The 21,037-nt window shown below is 36.4% G+C and overlaps 1 long non-coding RNA gene across 3 annotated transcripts in view; it reads left to right on the top strand.

The window, feature by feature from the left end:
- Positions 1–21,037, top strand: part of LOC139150815 (uncharacterized) — a 43,127-nt gene that overhangs the window by 16,921 nt on the left and 5,169 nt on the right. For all 3 annotated transcript variants that reach the window (XR_011556288.1, XR_011556286.1, XR_011556287.1), the window contains exons 2-3: positions 256–432; positions 9,409–9,574. This is a non-coding gene — a long non-coding RNA (uncharacterized lncRNA). The remainder of the gene's footprint in view (positions 1–255; positions 433–9,408; positions 9,575–21,037) is intronic.

The following is a 21,037-nucleotide window of genomic DNA, read 5'->3' on the forward strand; positions in this document are numbered from 1 at the left end:
CTGCAATAGGGATGAGTCACTGCTCGCACACACGCATTCAGTCCATGGTACACTCCCTATCAAAAAAAGAATAGACTTGAGTATTGATAAAGGGTCCTGACCCTGCTTGTCTTAAATTTCTTACCCAAGAATGTTATAGGGCGCCCCCCATGGCAAAACTATATAATTAAATAGACTTGGCTGTTTTCTGATCCAAGAATTGGATAGTGCGCCCCCATGGCAAAACTAAGTAGTGTTCTTTTGTTTTCTTTAAAGGGAAAAGATTTGCTTTTCTGGGCTCCAGGGGGCGCTGTTGATGACCTTTGGCTTTTCCACGCATCACACAATCAAACATGGCATCCTTCTGACTGAGCTCTGTTATTTGAGTGAAGGCAGCACAGAGATGTATGGTTTAAGCATCACTGCTGTTTTAGAAACCAAAAGACCATTTAGGTAAGAGTGAGAATAATTTAAACATTTTCTTATGGGCTGTATAATGATACTCAGCTGGATATTGTGATCCGTTGGATGTCCAATGGTATATCCATAGTTTTGCATACATGATTGAGAATGGTCTGGACCACAGTCACTCATGGTTTGGATTCGTGGCATGGGCCCCATTCAGTGTAAGCTCTTCTAAATCTGTTTTGGGCAGGAACCATAGTAATGCAGATCAATGGTCAGTCTATTTATCTAGCTATATCAAGAGAGTGAAACTTTGCAGTTTTGCTGAACTATAGTTTACTTTTAAATGAAACTAAACCAGCTTTGGCACCTATTTTAGCAATGTATTCATTGCTTCAATAAAGTTTGTGTCCGATATGGAGAGGTCGCAGTCAGAGAAATGTTACACCTTTTATATACCAAGGATATGATTTGATATTAGTTTCTGCAATGTTGATGATGTTCTTAGTTTTAAAAGGAGAGTAAATAATAAATGTAGGCGGTTGTAACTATGAGCAAGTGCAGTGAATGCAGCTAAAAGCGGGAGAGTGGGAGCAGGAGAGTGGAAGCCAAAAATTGTAATTTACGAGTGAAAATGGAGTAGTCAGAGGGAATTTCTGCTGAGGTATTGAGGAATGCACAAATTACCTGAAGATTCAACTGATAAACCAAAGTAGAGGCAGTTTCATGTCTGTTTGGTTTTTGTTATAGAATAGTCCAACACAAACAAACTACTACACCATGTCCGTACAATCTTCAGTCTCATCCTAAATGTCACTGCCACTGTTATCATAATAATCACAGAGTTTCAGGGCTGCCGTTTCTTCGTCGAGTTCGATACCAAGGACTTCTAATTATGTTTGCACTGCACTAACAGTTTCATGTACTGCATCCTGATCATAAACAGCTGCTCTTGGTACATTTAGTATTTCCTCCCCATTGTGACAATACATGGTCCCAAGGTTGATATTTCTCAATGTGGAGTTCTCATGAGGCACTGAAGCAATGTAAAGGGGTGAAAAGTAAAAGAAAAAAATTGACAATGTAATTTTCACAGTACAGCAAATTTGTATCAGTTTCATTGATACTACTGACAGAACATGACCCTCTCATCATTTTAAGTCTCATCAAGTCTAATCAAATAGCATGTCAACAATTTTTGAGCATTATATTGAATAAAAGAACAACTTAGTCAAATGATACGCACAGAACAATTATTGTTCACTGATTACGGGCGTGTACTGCCAGCAGATTATGGCCCTATGTGCTACTGACTAGGCTGTCTGCACCATCCATAACTGTGATTGTAAACACTGAATTTGAGCATGATTACTCTACTCCAAGTGACTCATAATAAAATAGTCAAATGTTTGATATAGTTGGTTGTTTTAAACTGAGAAATTTCCACTTTCACACCTGGATATGCTTGATCAATTTACAAATGTATGATAAAGGGTTATATGGTATTGGTCTATCACATTGCCAGTGGTATATACTGTTATACAGGGTCCAACATTAGTAACTGTGATCAAACTGCCATAAAGTCCAATGAAACAAATCAATTGATACACACTTTTCTCATCAAATTTAAAATATTACCACTTCCGATTCATAAAAAAAAAATGAACTGTTGCTAACCAACAACACCTTTGAACCAGGCTTTCTTTGAAGAGAAATCTTACAACAGTACCGCATCATCAGCATCCGCTTCTTGGCAGCCATTATTGCAAAGATGACATGTGAAGTTCTACCCAATGACGAAGTCCTTTATTTGATAGGCAGGGCCAATAAGCAATACAGCTATATGCTGTATCTCGCTCTCCATGAAGTGTGAAGGCATGAAGTGTGTGTCTTAATTCCCATCAAAATGTCTGACAATTAGTCTGTCTAAAACTGGCTTTATATGCTGTTTCTGAAGGTCCTGAATTTTTTGAAATCATTTGCAACATGTTTCCTGTAGCAATACAGGTGTACCGTGCTGTGTGTTCCTGGTTGTATAATGCCGGAAACACACAGCATGGTATGCAGGGCTAGAGGAGTAAGGCATTGAGGTTTTGGAACATATACTTATATCATGAACAACTACCGGTACATGTGATTATTTCAGTATGATATCAGATCACACAATCAGTAGGGTATTTTTTGATATCCTTATAAAATTATGGACCAATATTTGGTAGTCAGAAATTATGAACAGACCAAGTATATTCAGATCCGATCTTCAGAGAATCTCTTTTTAAATCTAAAGTAAATTTGTTTATCAGTTTCAATTTCACCGACACTTGTATATGGATTACAACATGCTGCTGTCACAGTTGCCATCCAACGTAATTTCCTCCTGTGTGAGATTTTATTGGACTTTTTCTGTTTATATCATGTGAATGTTTGATGGTCATGTTTTCTGTTTGTTGTTGTCCTTTACATTTTTTCCATTTTTGATGTATGGTGGGATTGTGCTGGAGATGTTCGACACCCGTTTATACTGGCTAGGTTTTAGTCTTGACTTTGTATTGCTCAACTGTGGTGCAAAGGGTTTTCTCTCTCAGTCTAGTTGTTTTTTTTTAATTTTTTGGTGTCTCTGTTATATCTTGTAATATATGTATGCCAGTGAGGAAGTATAATAAATAAATGAATTCATGAATAAATGCATTTTACTTGTGGATTCTGCATGGCCAAAGTTATTGGCGACTTATACAAGCTGCATAGCGAAAATACTGATTTTGCTCTTAAAGCAGAATATATAGCAACATTTTAAGCTATACTTAGTAATACCTTTAGTAGCATTTTCTTTTCTACAGAAACTTCAGAGAATGAACAGATTTTGTCCTGAATAGTATATTATGCGATTTTGAAAATTTGGCTTTTAAAACCAGTTATTGAAATATAATTTGCGCACTGGTATTGTGTATGGTGTGCAAGATTTGTATTATGTATATGAATATGTATTTGTAATGAGTCTACAATATTTGATTTGCATACACAAATAGTACTTATTAATCCTTTGCGTGCCAAAGTCGATTTGTTTTGCCTTTATACGATATATAGTCCTATATCGTGGGGAAAAAAATTATAGAAAACTTCATAAAAAATCGTAAAATCTTGCCCTAATACTTATGGGGAAAATTACAGTGCTCAAAGGGTTTATACAGTTTGTGTCATTGAACAGCAATGTCATCACCTTCTGTAATAGTCAGACAAATAACAACTGTGTACATCTCTATGGCAACTGCTGGCCACATAAGATTTGCACTTCTGGTCACTAAGGCTCAGAAGACACAGAGTACCCAGAGTAGTTCACTTGTCCTTCTGTCAGCTACAGCAGCCTCACAAACTTGCAATTTTGAATTGAAAGTTTTTCTGATTGCTGTATGTACAGCAAAGGCTACTTCTGTATGGAAAGATCAACAAAATTGACAGATGTGTGTCCAACAGGTCATTACTCTCTTCCATGTAAGAGAAACCAAAGATATTGGTGCTTCTCAAACTCATTATCATTATATTTATGAAGACTGCAAAGATGCCTCTTCACCAACAAAAGCGCTAAACTGAAATTAATTTTCCAGACTGCTTAAGGTGGAACCTCCTTCAAGGTAGAATGTGCCACCAGAGAGATATTCTGATTCCTAAATTTTTCAATGCCTTTCTGGGCTACTGATTGTAGTGGTTCATTTTAAAGCTCCTGGACTGAGAAAAACTTTCACCATTTTGGTTTTTCAAAGATCAGAAGTTTTATACTTTTGCCTAGAGTTAACACAGAGATGACAGCTCTTTTGAATTTATGTATAAGTAAATTTTAGACAGTTTGTTTCTCAAGTACCAACTTTGCATGCACGGTTACCCCTGACTTTTAGTTTTGCTTTCATGAGAAGATGGTTCAAAGTTTCATTGTGGAAAGTTTGAGCGGACGTTTAAGTGTTTGCTTTCAAGGCACAAATCACCTGGACAAAAATGGTATGCACATTTGAACAAACAACATACTCGTGGATGCACACAAGCAATTCACTCCAAATATCCACAAAATTTCAACTGTTTCAGATCTGTGCATACACAGAACCTTGCTGACAACTTCTATGAATGTATGTAATAATGTAAAAACACATCTTTCTTTGGGATATTATCAGATAGAAAATGTGATTTCTTTAACTTGGAGCTTGCAACTTTTGTCATCCAAACAAGTTTTTGAAGATGGAAAATTTTAAGAGAGAAAATGACAGACTTTTTACAACATCACTTTTGTAAATTGCCATCCCGGAACCCAGTATCCATCATGCCATGCTGGTACCTATTCCAACAGACAGGGAAATATCTTATGGGAAGTGTTAGCCCTGCGTACGATGCTGTGTGTTCCGCTACAGCTATTCGCCCCGCTCACCACAGCCCTGCAAAGACCCGTACGTAGAGTTGGTGACTTCAAATCCATTTTTGGACTTGACGTAAAAAGCCAAATTACTGCCGAAATTCAGCGTTCTTGGGCCCAAGTCGTATCCCTGCCTACCTCAGCTACTCGATCGCTTCCAAAAATGCCAATATTTTATTCTTTTTTCATAAATAACCGTCGATGTCGGCAACTCTCTCGCTAGCCCTGCGTACGTACGCAGTGTACGCTGTGTGTTAGGAACGCACACAGGGAATGCACAGCGTACACTGCGTACGTACGCAGAGCTAGCGAGAGAGTTGCCGACATCGACGGTTATTTACGAAAAAAGAATAAAATATTGGCATTTTTGGAAGCGATCGAGTAGCTGAGGTAGGCAGGGATACGACTTGGGCCCAAGAACGCTGAATTTCGGCAGTAATTTGGCTTTTTACGTCAAGTCCAAAAATGGATTTGAAGTCACCAACTCTACGTACAGGTCTTTGCAGGGCTGTGGTGAGCGGGGCGAATAGCTGTAGCGGAACACACAGCATCGTACGCAGGGCTAGGGAAGTGTGTGAGCAGTGTTCAGAGAGACATTACTGTTGTCTCGGTTCCTCTCAACACTTTGCCCTAGCTGTCCTACGTACATGTAAACCTAAACTGTTATTAAACTGTGTTAATTCAGTCAATACTACATCATGCTAGTGTCTGCTGACAATACAGCTCTTGATATAGTTTCCAGATACTTTGGGCCAACAACAAACTTGTCATGTGCCATTGTAAAATTTTGGTCATTACAAATAAAATTATGATGAACTGATGAAATCGAACAGGCATTTGATAGTTCCCACAGTATTTTAAAGAGAAATGTAAGGAAATGCATAATTACCATTTGACTGTATAATTGTGATATATTTTTAAAACTCATGTCATTGCCTCAGTGTAATGAAATACTAAAAGATGGCAACACTTGTGAGATCTCAGCTAGCCAATGGTAGAATTTTAAATGAACTCAACAAAATTCTAATTTTCTTAATGAGCAAAAAATATTAACTCCACTAATAAATGTATCTCACTCTAAATGCTTTAAATTTTGCCAAGTTTTACTTAACTATGTTGATGAAAGAGACGCTTTCACTGGGATTGAAATGCATTGATTTTCCAAATGAAAAAAAAAGAATTAGCCATTCAACATTACTTGCCACTATTGGTTTTAACCTAGGGGATTTCATCTATCAGGGAAATAGCAAATTTAATTCCCAGAAAATAGTTAACAGTGACACCAAATATTCAGTTTGAGGATCGTACTAAGCTCTTAAGGTTTTGAGAAGTTGTAATGGACTTTTTCCAGCGGCACGTATCGTGATGAGTTGGAAGGCAAAATTCTAGATGAGTGTTAACTGTACGATAGGTTACTATTGCAACAGGACTGACAACCATGATCCAGCACATTGCTCTAAAGGCTGGGTGATACTACTTTGTAAGTATACATGTTGATTAGGAGAAATTGTATATCATATCAAACAATTTGTTTATCTTGCAGATATTATCTACCAAGTATTGTCCCTATAGCCACACAATGTTTGTCCTGGAAAACTTCAAAAGCAGTATATGTGCCTCAAAATCATAAGACTTGCTCAAAATCTCTATATGGGAACTTTCAACCATTCTCTTTTGAAATCATGACAAAAACTAAAGGGTCACTGTGCAAAGTTTAGTACCAGAGAAACAAATCCTACAATATTTCCTGACTCTTGAAATTCAAATTGGTCACCATCCCTGTGTGATAAGGGACTGACCAGTTTCTTCAGCCAGGGGGCAGGGGGTGGTGGATTCATTTGGGCTCAGCATCTTTTTGCAATGCCCGATAGAGTGGGTTCTGAGTGTTTTTTGAATTTCGACACGGGCTCATACTTAAAATGCATTGTGCCAGCCTCAAATTTCATCATACTGTTTCAACGCGCCCTTCGGGCACACATAACTTTAATAATCATGCATATTTTTCAGTGCTCCCTTCAATCGTATGACTTTAAATATCATACATTAACAGAGATATCTGGATGTTTAATATTTTTCAGTGCACCCTTCAATTTATAACAGAAATATCTTGATGTTTGTAAACTGAAAGTCTGTTTTGCAAAATGTACTAACCATTATGAAATCTGCAGTTCATATGAAAAGCATAACAAATTCCTGATACTTTTCTGTTTTCTCAATGAGAAATCAGTATAAGGAGGCATCATGCACTACTCTTTCACAATATATTTGCTACAGTGACATACTTTAGAAAGAGAAAAATGACAAAAATTTCATTCTCATTGATGCAACTACTTTCCTATATATCAAGGGTTCACTGTAAAAAGGTGCAACAACTTTATTTAAGCTGTGAACATAAAAATGACTCAGCACAAGTAGCAAGACTTACAAAGTATTTTAAAAGTTTAAAGGTTCTTATCTGTTACAGTGGTGCTTTTTGCCTTAATAAAAATGTTCTACACAGGTAGTGACCCACTTTCATGAAATACTGTGAGGGTTTTCACAAAAATTTCCATATGAGGGGGCACTGCACTGCAGAATGCTGTCATACATGTAGATTCACAGGTTAGAGCTAGGGAGACTATACATTAACTGTACAGAAGTGTTGTAAAAGAGGACATAATCCTCACTGGTGTATCCCTTTAAAAATTCATCAATTAATGTACACGGCGGCACAAACAAAATGTTCTGTCCTCAGTTAAAGTAATGGAACATAATCTTCTATACGATGTCTTAAAGCACACGCTGAAAAATAATAGTATTTGGTAAATGTATACTACTAGGCTACCAGTGACACAAATTTTTAGCTAATGACTGCAAAGAATAGCACCTTGTTTATAATAGGCCATTATTTGCTGAACATCTTGTACATAAAAGCTTTCTCATTGCATGGTTTTATTAGTTTGCTATTTTGTAAGTCACACCCTTTTTTGAACTTTCATTTCCAAAATGTCACATTTATCATACTTCTTGTGGGAAATGTAAATTGTTTAATTTTGCAACAAAGAGAGAATTTTTTGTCAGTCATATTATGTACCGTGCAACAGGCTTTGATTAAAACAGATTTTAGATTCTGTGATGTTTTTTCATGGAGAAATATCATAAGGGACTGGTCAGTTTCTTCGGCCTGGGGGGGGCCGGTGGATTATTTTTTGCCGACGTCAAAAAGTGGCTGACCCCCCCTATTCCAAAATTTGAAAACAGGGTGACCCCCCTATTCCAAATTTCTAAAACAGGTGACCCCCCCCCCCCCCCCCCCCGGGCGCGACAAAGGTAAAACAAAAGATGGACATAAATTATATATATATATATATATATATATATATATATATATATATATATTTATATTTTACATTTTACATATATTTATATTTTAAATAGTCATTCTATGTTTTAGTGAAATTGTTGACATGTCAGTTGTAAGATAGGAATTTCAAAGTGTCAATCTTAAAGTGTAAATACGGTACATTTGAATGAGCTGTATTTTGAATGAGCTGTGAATGTATTTCACACTTTCTCTGCTTAACCAGATGTCCTGAACTGTTGTACAGAAATGGATGTCAATCATTAATATCAAAGAGGAAAAAGCAGTGAATCAAAAACTTTGATGGGTGTTAAGACTTGCCAACCATCCAATTAAATCTACTGAGGAGCCATAGAGAGCTTTTTTAGCCAAATCTGATGTGTACAGTGTCTGAGAGGACCTTTCCTTGTGTAACATTGGAACCATAAAAGCACAGCTAATAATGACAAAAACTGCCTTTTTTAACTGTTATTTTGTTCATAAAAAGCATCTTTCTACAGAAAACCTATGAAACAAAGGAAAATAATTGCATCAATGAGAAGGAAAGATATCTTGTCATTTTTCTATCTCTAAAATAAGTCACTGTATCAAATATATATTGTGAAATATTTGTGCATGTTGCTTTCTCATACTGAATTCTCACAGAGAGAACAGAAAAGTATCAGGAATTTGTCATCCTTTTCATATGAAATGCAGATTTCATAATGGTACACTTTCACTTAGCAAACATCAAGATATCTCTGAAAGTATGGCGCCCGAAGGGCGCGCCAAAAAATATGAAACATCCTGATATCTCTGATATGTATGCCTTGTATATTAAAGTCATGCACCTGAAGGGCATGCTGAAAGATGTATGATATATTAAAGTAATGAGCTTGAAGAGCACGCTGAAAAATATTGAACATACAGATATCTCTGATGTATGTATGCTTGATATGTTAAAGTTGGGCGTGCTGAAAAATATGACTGATTATTAAAGTTACGCGCCCGAAGGGCGCGCCGAAAAATACAACTGAATGATGAAATTTGTGGCTGACACTAGCATTTTAGGCAATGATGAGCCTGTGTCAAAATTCAAAAACACACTGACCCCCCCTATTGGGCATTTCAAAAACATGGTGACCCCCCCTATCACCAAAGTCAAAAACATGGTGACCCCCCCCATGAATCCACCGGCCCCCCCCCCAGGCTGAAGAAACTGACCAGTCCCTAAATGATAATAAAACAGGTACAACATTGGAAAGTAGTCTGAACTCTGACTTTTGACCTGTGACCTTTCAATTTACAGTATTTGGGAGCAGACGTGTAGAAGCTGTGTGAGCCTGGCTTTCTTTACAACAACCACTGATCTGCAGAGAAGACATACAAATGTTGTTGATATTGTAGTGCAAGGCTTGATGAAGCAGAGCATCTGATTTGCTGCAGATCCTTGATGAGGTTGAGCTGTCTCAGAGGTACTTGTAACATTAGTAAGATTAACATGTTAAGTTTTACCCATTCACAGCCATTAGTTTTTAGCTCGCATATGTCATATGTATAATACAAAAGAGAGCCTTTTGGGTAAGTCAATATGGCATCTGTATATCTGTAAAAGTACAGATGGATGGAGGGATGGATGAATGGATGGAGAGAAGGGTGGATGGATTATTCCTCCAAACATATTAGATGGATGGATGGATGGTAGGAAGGATTGATGAACAGATGGAGGGAGGGAGAGATTAAGGTCTTGATGGATGGATGGAAGAATGGACTGGTCCAGATGGGGGATGGATGGATCTATGCATGGGCGAATGGATGGCTGTACGGCTGGCTGGCTGGCTGGCTGTATGGATGGATGGATGGTTGTAAAAGAAATTGGATACTGCATACCCAACATTCAGTGTCGCCATTGGGATCGAATCAAGAGTGGTTCTAGAAAAACAATCTTATATTCCTTAAATTGCACTCGGCTAAGTCTCACGCAGGAAAAATCGCTTCATCGGTGATGTTGTCAGACTTGCTGAAAACATCGTAGATTATACAAAAGATTTCAATCTACCTGGTATTATGTTAACCATCAATTTTGAGAAAGCTTTTGACTCAGTTGAATGGCAATTATTTTCTGCATTTTGATTTCGGCCCCTTTTTTGCAACAGTGGATAAGTCTTGTACACTGACATCTCAAGTTGTGTGATGAACAAACATTTCAGTACAGGCTGCTTTACATTGGGTCGTGGAGTGAGACACCCTTTCTCTCCCATGCTGTTTATTTTAGTGCTTGAAGTTTTTCTATGCTCCCTGAAGTCAGATCAAAGTATATAATGGGAGAGAAGTGCCAGGTTTTGGTTCAGTTAAATCATCACCATATGCAGATGTCAGATCTGACATGTTTCCTCAGTGTCATTACCTCTTGTCAAACCATTTTTGAAAAGCTGAATAATGCATTCAGTGAGATTTCTGGACTTAAAGTTAATCTAGTAAAAGTGAAGCCTCTGGCTTGGAAAATACAGGTTCAGAAACCTCTCAAAATTAAATGGCCAAATACTCCTTTAAAAATTTTAGGGAAACTTGGCTTTAGAGATGAACTTTGTGGGTCCTTTGGCCAAGTTACAAGCGTCTCTAAACCTATGGAAAATGAGGGGTCTGACCTTACTTGGAAAAGTTCAAATTATCAAAGCACTGGGAATCTGTCAAGTCCTGTGTGTCCTAAATCTCACCGACAATCAAGGAAAATATGGCAAAGAAATTGACATCCTCCTGTTCAAGTTTCTTTGGAATGGCCCTGACAGAGCTGCCAGGAAAACTTATTTGGAGCATATACCGGTATGAGATGGAGGTCTGGGCATGCCTCATATATTCGCAATTTTCAAGGCTCAATGCATAAACTGGCTGCGCCGCTTTTTTTGATAATTCTGTTGTATAACCTTGGAAGTTGTTTCTCGATCCATAAACAACTTCAACGTATAGGTGGTATTGAACTCGTCCTGCGCTCAAATTTTAAAATAAAATCTCTGCCTGTTTGTATGAATTCTTTTCTCTGCATTATATGCTTCAAACATGGAAAATGGTGACATCTGCTCCTGGAGTGGAGGTCCATTACTTATACTGATGCATATGGAATAATGAAAATATCTTAGTGGGAGAGAAAAGTATTTTCTATCACAATCTTTTTGAATTGGGTTTAATTCAGATATGTGGGGCACCTATTTGATGTCCATGGCAACATCCTTCAATGAGCTGAAGTAATTGACAGGGGAGCGCAACACCAGCAATTTCTTGGGTGGTATTCTATGGTCTTAGCACTGCCAAAAATTGGAAATACAATCCTGATATGTCGAACCTTACTGTTGATTAGAGTATACCAATGTTAGGTATTTTATCTAAAGATCACTATAAAGATATCTACTATCATCTCAATCAAATTAATGTACCACCAAACACAAAGTCCCAGGTATTGTGAAACATTATTTTATCTCTCCAAGGTCTGAAATATTTTTCATAAATGCACTGGACAGCTTTTTCTGGAATGGAAATCTATTTACCAGTTACCGTTTAAATTAAACCTTTACACAAAATTGCGTAAATTCCAGTGAAAATTAACACACCATATTTTACCAACTATCGTGTTGCTTCATAAAATGACTCCACCCAGAGTTCCATAAAGTGCTTGTACATTTTGTAAAAATGAAGAGGAGTCTCTCCTTTATTGTTTTGTAACTATAACCATGTAAAAGTTTTTAAGAATACCTTCATTGAACCAGATATGAACTGAAAATGCTTACATGTTTCATTGTACATTGCAAGTATGTGTACATTTAAACTTTTGGCACATGTTTGGAACTTCATTAAACATATCATGATCAACATCATGAAAAATATTCTCCACAGATTAATTCTTAAGGTCATTAAGTATACAAATATGTAATTATAGCTGAAATAAAAATAGTAAATTTCCCTGACTGCTGTGATTGTATCACCACTTTATATAGCAAGTGTAATTGCTTTTTGTCAAGTCCTTCAAGCTGTATATGCCAAACTTGAAAGCTCATCAGATATAAAAATCATAAATAAGCTGACATGAAAATGCGAAATTACAGTTCTTGCCATTTGCAAACTAAATCTATGTACCAGATTTGATTTTGATCTGATTAGCCATTTTTTTAAATATTGAGCCCACAGACAGACAGACAGACATCGCTGCGACATAAGCTCACATGTCTGAACATGTGAGCTAAAAACTGGGAACACCATTAGGACTCAGGACCTCATACCTTGGCTTATCTTCCAAAGCTACTTAACTTTTTAATTTTGGCTGCCAAGAGGTATATCTACATAGCTAAATCTAACTCCAAGGAATTGTACATCATAAACTTTTCAGACTTTGTGCAAAATCTACAAAAAATTGAATTTTATATTGCAAACAGAAAAAACAAAATTGACATACACATAAAGAAAGGAGGAAATACTTGCAAATAGTTGGCCAATAGGAACATTTATTTAGTACAGAAGTAACATGTTAACCACTTCATGTAATTCCACCTTTCTGACAGTAATATTATTTTTTTCCTTCGAGAAAAGACTCTAATAAAAACATTGTCAATGCAAAAAAGTTTCACATAGGGAGGAAAATCATATGAAGAGTATTACAGCCATTAAAATTTGACTAGAGAGATGGCACTGATGTATCCTTATTGAACATGGTTTTGTTAGGAAAATCAGTACAAAAAGTGTGATATCAAATGGCCAAGAAATGAACCCTAAAAGAATTTGTCTCCATTCTGTATTAACATATTTTTAAAGAAAATTAAAAAAGAGAGTGCATATTATATCTAAATACACTTCACCCGGCTCTTATGAAAGCCTCTGCTTATTACGGGTCACCACTAGAGTCAGTGTTGTAGTTTGGATGTGTGAGTGCCATATTTCAAAGCATAGTTATACCAAAAAGTTGCAAGATGAGAACCTTTTGTCAAGGCATGCAAATACAGGGCTAATCAGCGATTCAAGTTCACACCTTTGACAATGGTCTATTTTTAGTCTAGTTGGTTGGACTGTCAGTGTGTGTGGCAAGATTACTCTCACAGATTGTAGGCATCCATCAGCTTTTCTATTCCAAGCTGCTAATCTTGGAAAGTGCTCACCTGACTGGTTTGAAATTTTGTATTTTGCTAAGGCTAAACCTTGTCAGGTTTGGCCAAATATTTCAGGTTAGGCAAGTATTTTCTGTTTTTGGTACTAGCCAAAAAAATCTTCTTCAAATAAATGTGCTTGTCAGATAAGTACAACATTTTGTATGCTTGTTGCTTGAGGTGGTCTAAGGGACTGGTCTGTTTCTTCGGTCTTGGGGGGGTTGGATTATTTTTTGCCGACGTCAAAAAGTGGCTGACTCTCCTATTCCAACTTTTGAAAACAGGATGACCCCCCTATTCCAACTTTTGAAAACAGTGTGACCCCCCTGCGAGAAACAAAGGTAAAACAAAAGTTGGAATATAAATTGAATAATTCAGTGTATAAATATATATATATATATATATATATATATATATATATATTATATATATATATATATATATATATATATATATATATATATATATATTAAACATTCAGTCATTCTTTGATTTAATGAAATTGTTGTCACGTAAGTTGTAAGATAGGAACTTAAAAGTGTCAATTCTAAAGTTTCAAAACAGTATTTTGAATGAGCTGTATGTATTTCAACTCTCTTTATGCATAAGCAGATGTCCAGAGCTGCATCTGGTTTAAGAAAAATGTGATTGTGAAATATTAGTGCATGTTGCTTTCTCATACTGAATTCTCATAGAGAAAACAGAAAAGTATCAAGAACATGTCATGCTTTTCATATGAACTGCAGATTTCATAATGATTAGTACACTTTGCAAAACAGACTTTCAATTTACAGACATCAAGATATTTCTGACATATGTCTGTGATATATTAATTTACTGCGCCAAAAGGGCGTGCTGAAAAATATTTAACATCCAGATATCTCTGATATGTATATCTGATATATGAAAGTCATGCAGCTGTAAGGCATGCTGAAAAATATGTTTGATATTTTAAAGAAATGAGCCTAAAGGGCGCACCAAGAAATTTTAAACATACAGATATCTCAGATATATATGTCTGATATATTAAAGTTTTGCATAAGGACAGGGCTCTGAAAAATATGTCTTATTATTATTAAAGTTACGCGCCCAAAGGGCGCAACGAAAAATGCAACTAAATGATGAAATTTGTGGCTGGCACAATGCATTTTATGCAAGTGTGAGCCCGTGTTGAACTTGAAAAACACACTGACCCCTCCTATTGGGCATTTCAAAAACATGGTGACCCCCTATCACCAAAGTTAAGGTAAAGGGCGACGAATTCGGACGCGCACACGCTTTAGAACGTTTCTGCGCAGATTTAACTTCAGCCTTTCGCAAATTGGTTATTTTGTAGCGCATGTATTTAACATCACCTGTCATTGTTGAAATTGCGCTTTTACCTAATTTTTTGACCCAGTCTCTTAGAAATACATGTGACCTATCGCCTTGTCATATTTTGACCCCCTAGGAAGCCGGTTTTTATTCAATATGAACGAAAAATTAACATTTCTCTCCCATTTACATGGCGCATATTACCCATTCACCTGGAGATATTGTAAAAAGTAGCGTGGTGACACCCTTTTATTAAAGTGTAAACTAAATGTTATTATGTCAGGATTTTATTCGCCAAGTTTGGTCAAAATGACACCATTCAAAGCGACAGGAAGAAAGTTCGAAAATTATGTAGTGATATAATTTCGATATCGTCATTTTGTAATCAATACTTATGTAAAAAATTCTTTACAAACATCATGAAAACTATACATTTGATAGATATATAGATCTTAAGTCTTGGTATTTATTCAAATTAATTCATTTGCTAAGCTTTTTATAATTGCTTTCTTTAGTTTAAGCCAATTATGTCATTTTTATTTATTTGTAACGACGCCATTTTAACGTCTGTTTTCATGGAAACGAGCATGGCAACCCCCATTTTTTATTTCATTTTTGCACTTGCGCAACTTCCAAGAATATTTGTGCTAAGTTTCAAGAAAATGACACCACAACTTAATTTTGACGTTATTCGTAGTACTTCACCTTAACACTTTCACCGCGGAAGGGCGCATTCTGCGCCAACGGCCAGACTGCGGGAGGCGCGTAAACGCGCCAAGAACGTACACGTTTATATGCGGTCGATAAACGTTGGCTTTGTTTGATCTACATCATGTTTGTTGACTATTTCCTCAAGCCTAGCGTAGTATACGAGGTAGAGGTCAAACCTAAATGAGCATGCGCGCCAAATTTGTAAACAAATGCCGCCATATTCGGTCATTTCTCGGCCGTGATTTGTAAGGATCATGTGATCGGTGGTTGTTTTTCTCTCAGAGGGTATTTAAAAATGGCGATGCGGGCACAGTTTAACACCGACAAAGCCCTTGAGCATGCTTTTCTAGACACTAATAGTGGAATTGTCACTGATCTTTAAACTGAACTCGACGAGATGGTGGAAGTAAAATTTCAAATTACAACTCTAATACAGAACTTGAATATGTTCCCAAACCAGCTGAGCAAACACAGAGATCGCAAGCAAGACACTGACAGGAAGGTTGGCAATCTGAGCATGCGACAAAGTGCGACAAAGGACCGGTGACTGACATCACAAACGTTGATGGGGTATCCTGTGGATGTTTTACGGCATCAGTCTATCAATGTCAATTACACATCGGACTGGCAACCAGTATATAAGCTTACATAGAACATAGCTGTCTTTTGAATATCAGATGATACCTGTTGTTCGAAGATGAACTTGTAATAAATATGAATATTAATCTCATTCACGTGGAATATGTTTTCAGCGTATGTGTTCCTCTTACTGAATTTGAGTTGATAAAACGTAAGTGGTAATTTTTAAAGTGTTTCGCTGAGAAAAATACATTTATATATTGAAATAACAAAAAATGCAACATTTTTTGATTTTTTTTTTGTAAAATCCAATATGGCCGCCATGATCACGTGATCTTCAAGGCGTGTCACATGACCTTTTGTGCATTTTTATGATGCACTGTCATATTGCAATACTCACTGAAAAAATTGTCCCGAATACTCAAATAATTACAAAGATATAGCACATGCATGTAAATCAATATTTATAAGGCCGTATACCCATAGAAAACTACGCACAGGAATGCACGTATAAAAATTAATTACGCAGTGAAAGTGTTAAAAGCAGGGTGACCCCTAATGAATCCACTGCCCCCCCCCCCCCTCCAAGGCCAAGAAACTGACCAGTCCCTTAGCTGGGTTTGTTCAAACAGTAATGTTATGCATATTTTAGCATTCTGTTATGTTTATTTTTAATAAATCATCTTTTCTGAAACTGCTCGTCAGATTTGCTTCGAAATTTATATGAAGGTCCATTGGGATGATCTCTACCAGATTTGTGTGAAAATTTGCAAAACTGTATTTTTCTGGTAGATTTTCCTGTTTTTGGTCATACTATTCCAAAAGTCACCTTCTTGGAATTTTTTAGTCTGATTGCTTTTGTGAGCAGGTTTGAAGCTATGACCTGACTCAGGTTTGTTGAAATTATGACAAAACTTGCAAACTTATATTTTTGATGAATTTTGGATGGTTTCATATAGTCTGACAAAATGTTCAGGACAGTTTGGCTATGTTCAATGTTAGTACTCAAGCAAAGTATGACAGCAATCACAGCAAATGACCACAGATTGGACTGTTCCATCCCAAAATACATAATAATCTATGTCACTTTCAGAAATTTGCTTCAAATATACTCAAATATGGGAAAGAGTTGAAGCCATCCCCCAATGTTTTTCTTGGCTAGGATATACAACACTCTAAAGAATGCTAACCCTAAACTAACCCTAATTCTAAACCCTGCCAAAATTGTATTTCATGGGCTTCTTCCAGGGAAAGTCCACGATTAAAGTGATTTCTTGGCATTGGGGGCCTAAAAGGAACTCTTGTCCACATATGTCCCATGTTCATTCATTTCCCTTATTAGATTGACAAACTAGCCACTCCCATTATCTTAATTATCTTTAATATCACAGCTTATGGTTTGTCTCCAGGATTCAAAGTTTTCATAATTTTAATAATACAGAATTTCTAAAATTGTCAAATAATTCATAGCCAAAGAAATTGTGAGTTTCAAATACATGTCAAGAAAAACATTAATTATAGGAATCCTATGGAATATGCATGATTGTTGAAGTGGGTAGGTAGTGACGAAAATTAATTCATCAGATTCATTATTAATAGTTGAACTTATACAGTATTTTCTTTGAGGGTAACAAAAATATTTCTTGTTTAATTTATGTTAGTGTCTCACATAGAGGGAAATCATACCCATAATCATAGCCAATTTTATTGAGACAAATATGATTTGCATCAGTTGAGGAAATATAAAAAATCTTGTGTTATCAAGTTGCCCAGAAATGAATGTTGTAACGTCAAACAATTTGCTGCCATTGTGTGTTAATGAATATGAGAGAATATTGAAATGTAAAGTGCACGTTACATCTGGCCCTCTTCACCTAGCTCAGATGAGTCTCTGCTTATCACAGGTCACCACTGGGTCAGAGTTCAAAGGTTAAACCAAGGTATGTGGGAGTATATCTGCAAACTGTTTCAAAGGTTCATAGTCGAACCAAGATTTCAAGGCAGAGGCTCTATGCAAATTTAGGGCTAATTAACAATTCAAGTTGACACCTCTGACAATGGTCTATTTTTGGCTGATTACTGTTAGGATTGGCAGCTTTCGTGTGTTGCAAGATTTCTCTCACAGATAGTGATCTTGTGAAGTAGTATATGTTCATAATTTTTAGCTCACATTTGGTATGCATATATATACCAAAGAGAGCTTATATAGTAAATCCGTGACATATGTATGTATGTACGTCCATCCACATTATAAACTCCAAAACTGCAGCACCTACCATCTTTTTATTTGGTGTACAAGTGCACCCAGGGTTGGAGATGTAAATCTGTTCAAATGAACACTGCGGGCCCAAAGGCCCTCCATTTTGTTTCGTATTAGCGTGTCACTCTTTTGCCATACATACGGCGTGTACGCGTACAGGGAGTCAACTCCACCTTTGACGCTATGTATTAAATTTCACCGAATTTCCACGCTGCACAGCTTAATATTGATGGAAGAGTTGCAGATTCAATTTCCTCATATGTTGACCTTTCATTTATGATATTTTGGCAGTAATTTCATGAAGGATCGAATTATGAAAATACACATGCGATAATTATTCATATGAAAAAAATAGGTGAAAACACAGTCAACAGCCAAACGATCGTTCAAAGATAAGAGGGAAACTCAAAAAAGTAAAACGATAGAGTTTTAGTTAACCTTCATGAGATGTGCTATTTCAATTATCGTAAGAAATTACAGCGAAATGAAAAAGTTAAACCAACAGGTTTTTTCAGATATATTTTTCATTTTACTACGCGGCGAATAAGCTCGATTTCCCATAGAAAACAATGGCGTCTAATATACCGAACAGAATGCACACTTCTCGTTGGTTCAAATTCCTCAATTTTGAACAAATAATGATGAAAATTGACATGGTGATCCTTTGACTAATATAGAAAATTCCTATTGTTTTAGATTTTTGAATTTCTTCACGAAAATTGTTTTATTTGAATTTTATTCATTCCGATCACTGAAATATACTGTTGCTGTCAATAATTTTGTGAGCTGACAGCGTGTACACATGCAGAACACAGGCCTTGAATTGACACATTTTAATCAGTATGCGTCTCGTAAGGTGTACAGACCAAATGCATGTCATGTTGTTGTAATTTATACCAAATTTTGGCGAAAATCAACGATGAAAATTCCAGTAAATTTGAAAAATAACACAGAACGGAGGCGAACGGGCGCAGACTCTCCACTGTAATCGTGCAGTGAACGTTATCGATCGATATTCTTTTTATCGGAAATTGATACATTATTGTCGTGCTCACTCGCAGGTCATTCCCAGCTCACAATGGCGCCAAACTTGCAAAGAGCGCCAAAATGTGCTGAAACATGAACGCATCGCCAAAACTGTAAAAAAATGTCGACGATTCAATCTAAGTACAAGAAACCAACTGATACGTTGATTTTATGCTATCTAAGTCAATATATATGTATGGGTTATGTGGACATATTAATGATTTGACCCCGACACATGAGCCCGTACGCCATCAGATTTCGATCGATATTCTATTGAAAATAAATTGATACAATGTTCGCTGTTGCCACTAGCAACCGGCCGAAAGCGCTCTCAGGTAGAATATATCCTTTGCGGAATACGAAACATTCAGGCATACGTTAGTCCCGCAGTGTGAACATGTCAGTGTCAAAAATATGCAAGTGAGGTAAAAAGTGAATTTCCTGCAAATCGACCACCAGCCAGATTTGGTTGAAACTTGGTATGCAGGTTCTTTATCATCAGGTGACTTTAATTAGATTTGTTCAGCAACAAACTGATGACGTCAAGTCACCATACACAATTTGTTTTGCGATTTGACGTCATCACATTGGCTATACCACTTGTAAAATGATGCCGTTCAAATTGTGGTGAAATACTTATAGTTGTATTTTTGGGCAATATTTCCCATTCTTGGTCAAAAAATCATCTTCTCCCAAATTCTTGTTGGATTGATTTGAAAGTTGATGTTCTCGATCCTAGGTTTTACTTCTGTTGGACTTGTCAAAATTGTGGTGAAATTTTCATGTTTGTATGGGCAATTTTTCCCATATTTGGTCAAAAAATCATTTTCTCTGAAATTGCTCATCCAATTGCTTTGATACTTTGTATGCATGTTCCCAGGGGTATAGTATACTCACTCTGGCCTGCCAAACAAAATGTGAGCCAAGTGTTGTTGACGCTATGTTTGAAAAAAACTGTGATTATCTTACCTAATGTATAATAGAAATGTTCTGTAAAGGTGGTGTTTAGTTACAAAATTACATATCCTATCACTTGTAATCCATTTAATTTGTATCAAACAATGAGAAAACTGTAACATTTACAGAATGAATAATTGTCTGCCGTCAATTGTCATTTGTCTCATGTTGTTGATATCATTATGGGCAACAGTGATGGCGGCATCCATCAACTTTTGGCATTGAAGGCTTCACCTTTAAAACAGCTAGTCCCATAGGTTTAAAATTTTGTATGCAGATTGTTATGGGTAAATTTAGTCAGTTTTGTTCAAAGAGTTATGAAATTTTAATTTTTTGCAAATATCTTCGTTGCTGAAACAGTTTGTCTAATTTTTAAATTTTATATAGACGTTTCCTTTGATTAACCTCAGTAAGGTTTCTTCAAATCATGCAAGAATTCACATGTTTGTATATTATGCCATTTTTGGTAAAAATTCTAATGTAATTGCTTTGAAACTTGGAGCTAGGATTGATTTCATGAGGCTTACATAGTTTAAAATCATGCTGCAAATTGCATATTTGTATTTTGGGGTAATTTTTTGTAGAAATATCTCTACTGAAGCTACCCATCAGAGTGCCGAAAAGTTAGATATGCATATCTACTGGGAAAATACCACTTTTGAAAAACTGTGAAAAAACCTGTAACGTTTTTTCAGGCAATTTTTGCTGATTTTTGATCAAAAAATTTAAAAATCACAACTTATGTAGTCCTCTTCATCCAGCTCTGATTGAAGTCCTCAAGGCACTGGTCATTACTGAGGGTCAGGGTAATATATGTACTAGTGTAGCAAGTTCGATCTTTTGTACGGGAGGTCATCACTGGGGGGTTCAGGGTTCAAGGGGTCATTAACTGTGACGTTGATGTGTGTTAGCAGTGTTTCAGAGCACCATAGCTATACCAAAAACAAGATCAGAGCTCTTTT

The sequence above is a fragment of the Ptychodera flava genome, chromosome 15, assembly GCF_041260155.1.
Source record: "Ptychodera flava strain L36383 chromosome 15, AS_Pfla_20210202, whole genome shotgun sequence".
NCBI lineage: Eukaryota > Metazoa > Hemichordata > Enteropneusta > Ptychoderidae > Ptychodera > Ptychodera flava.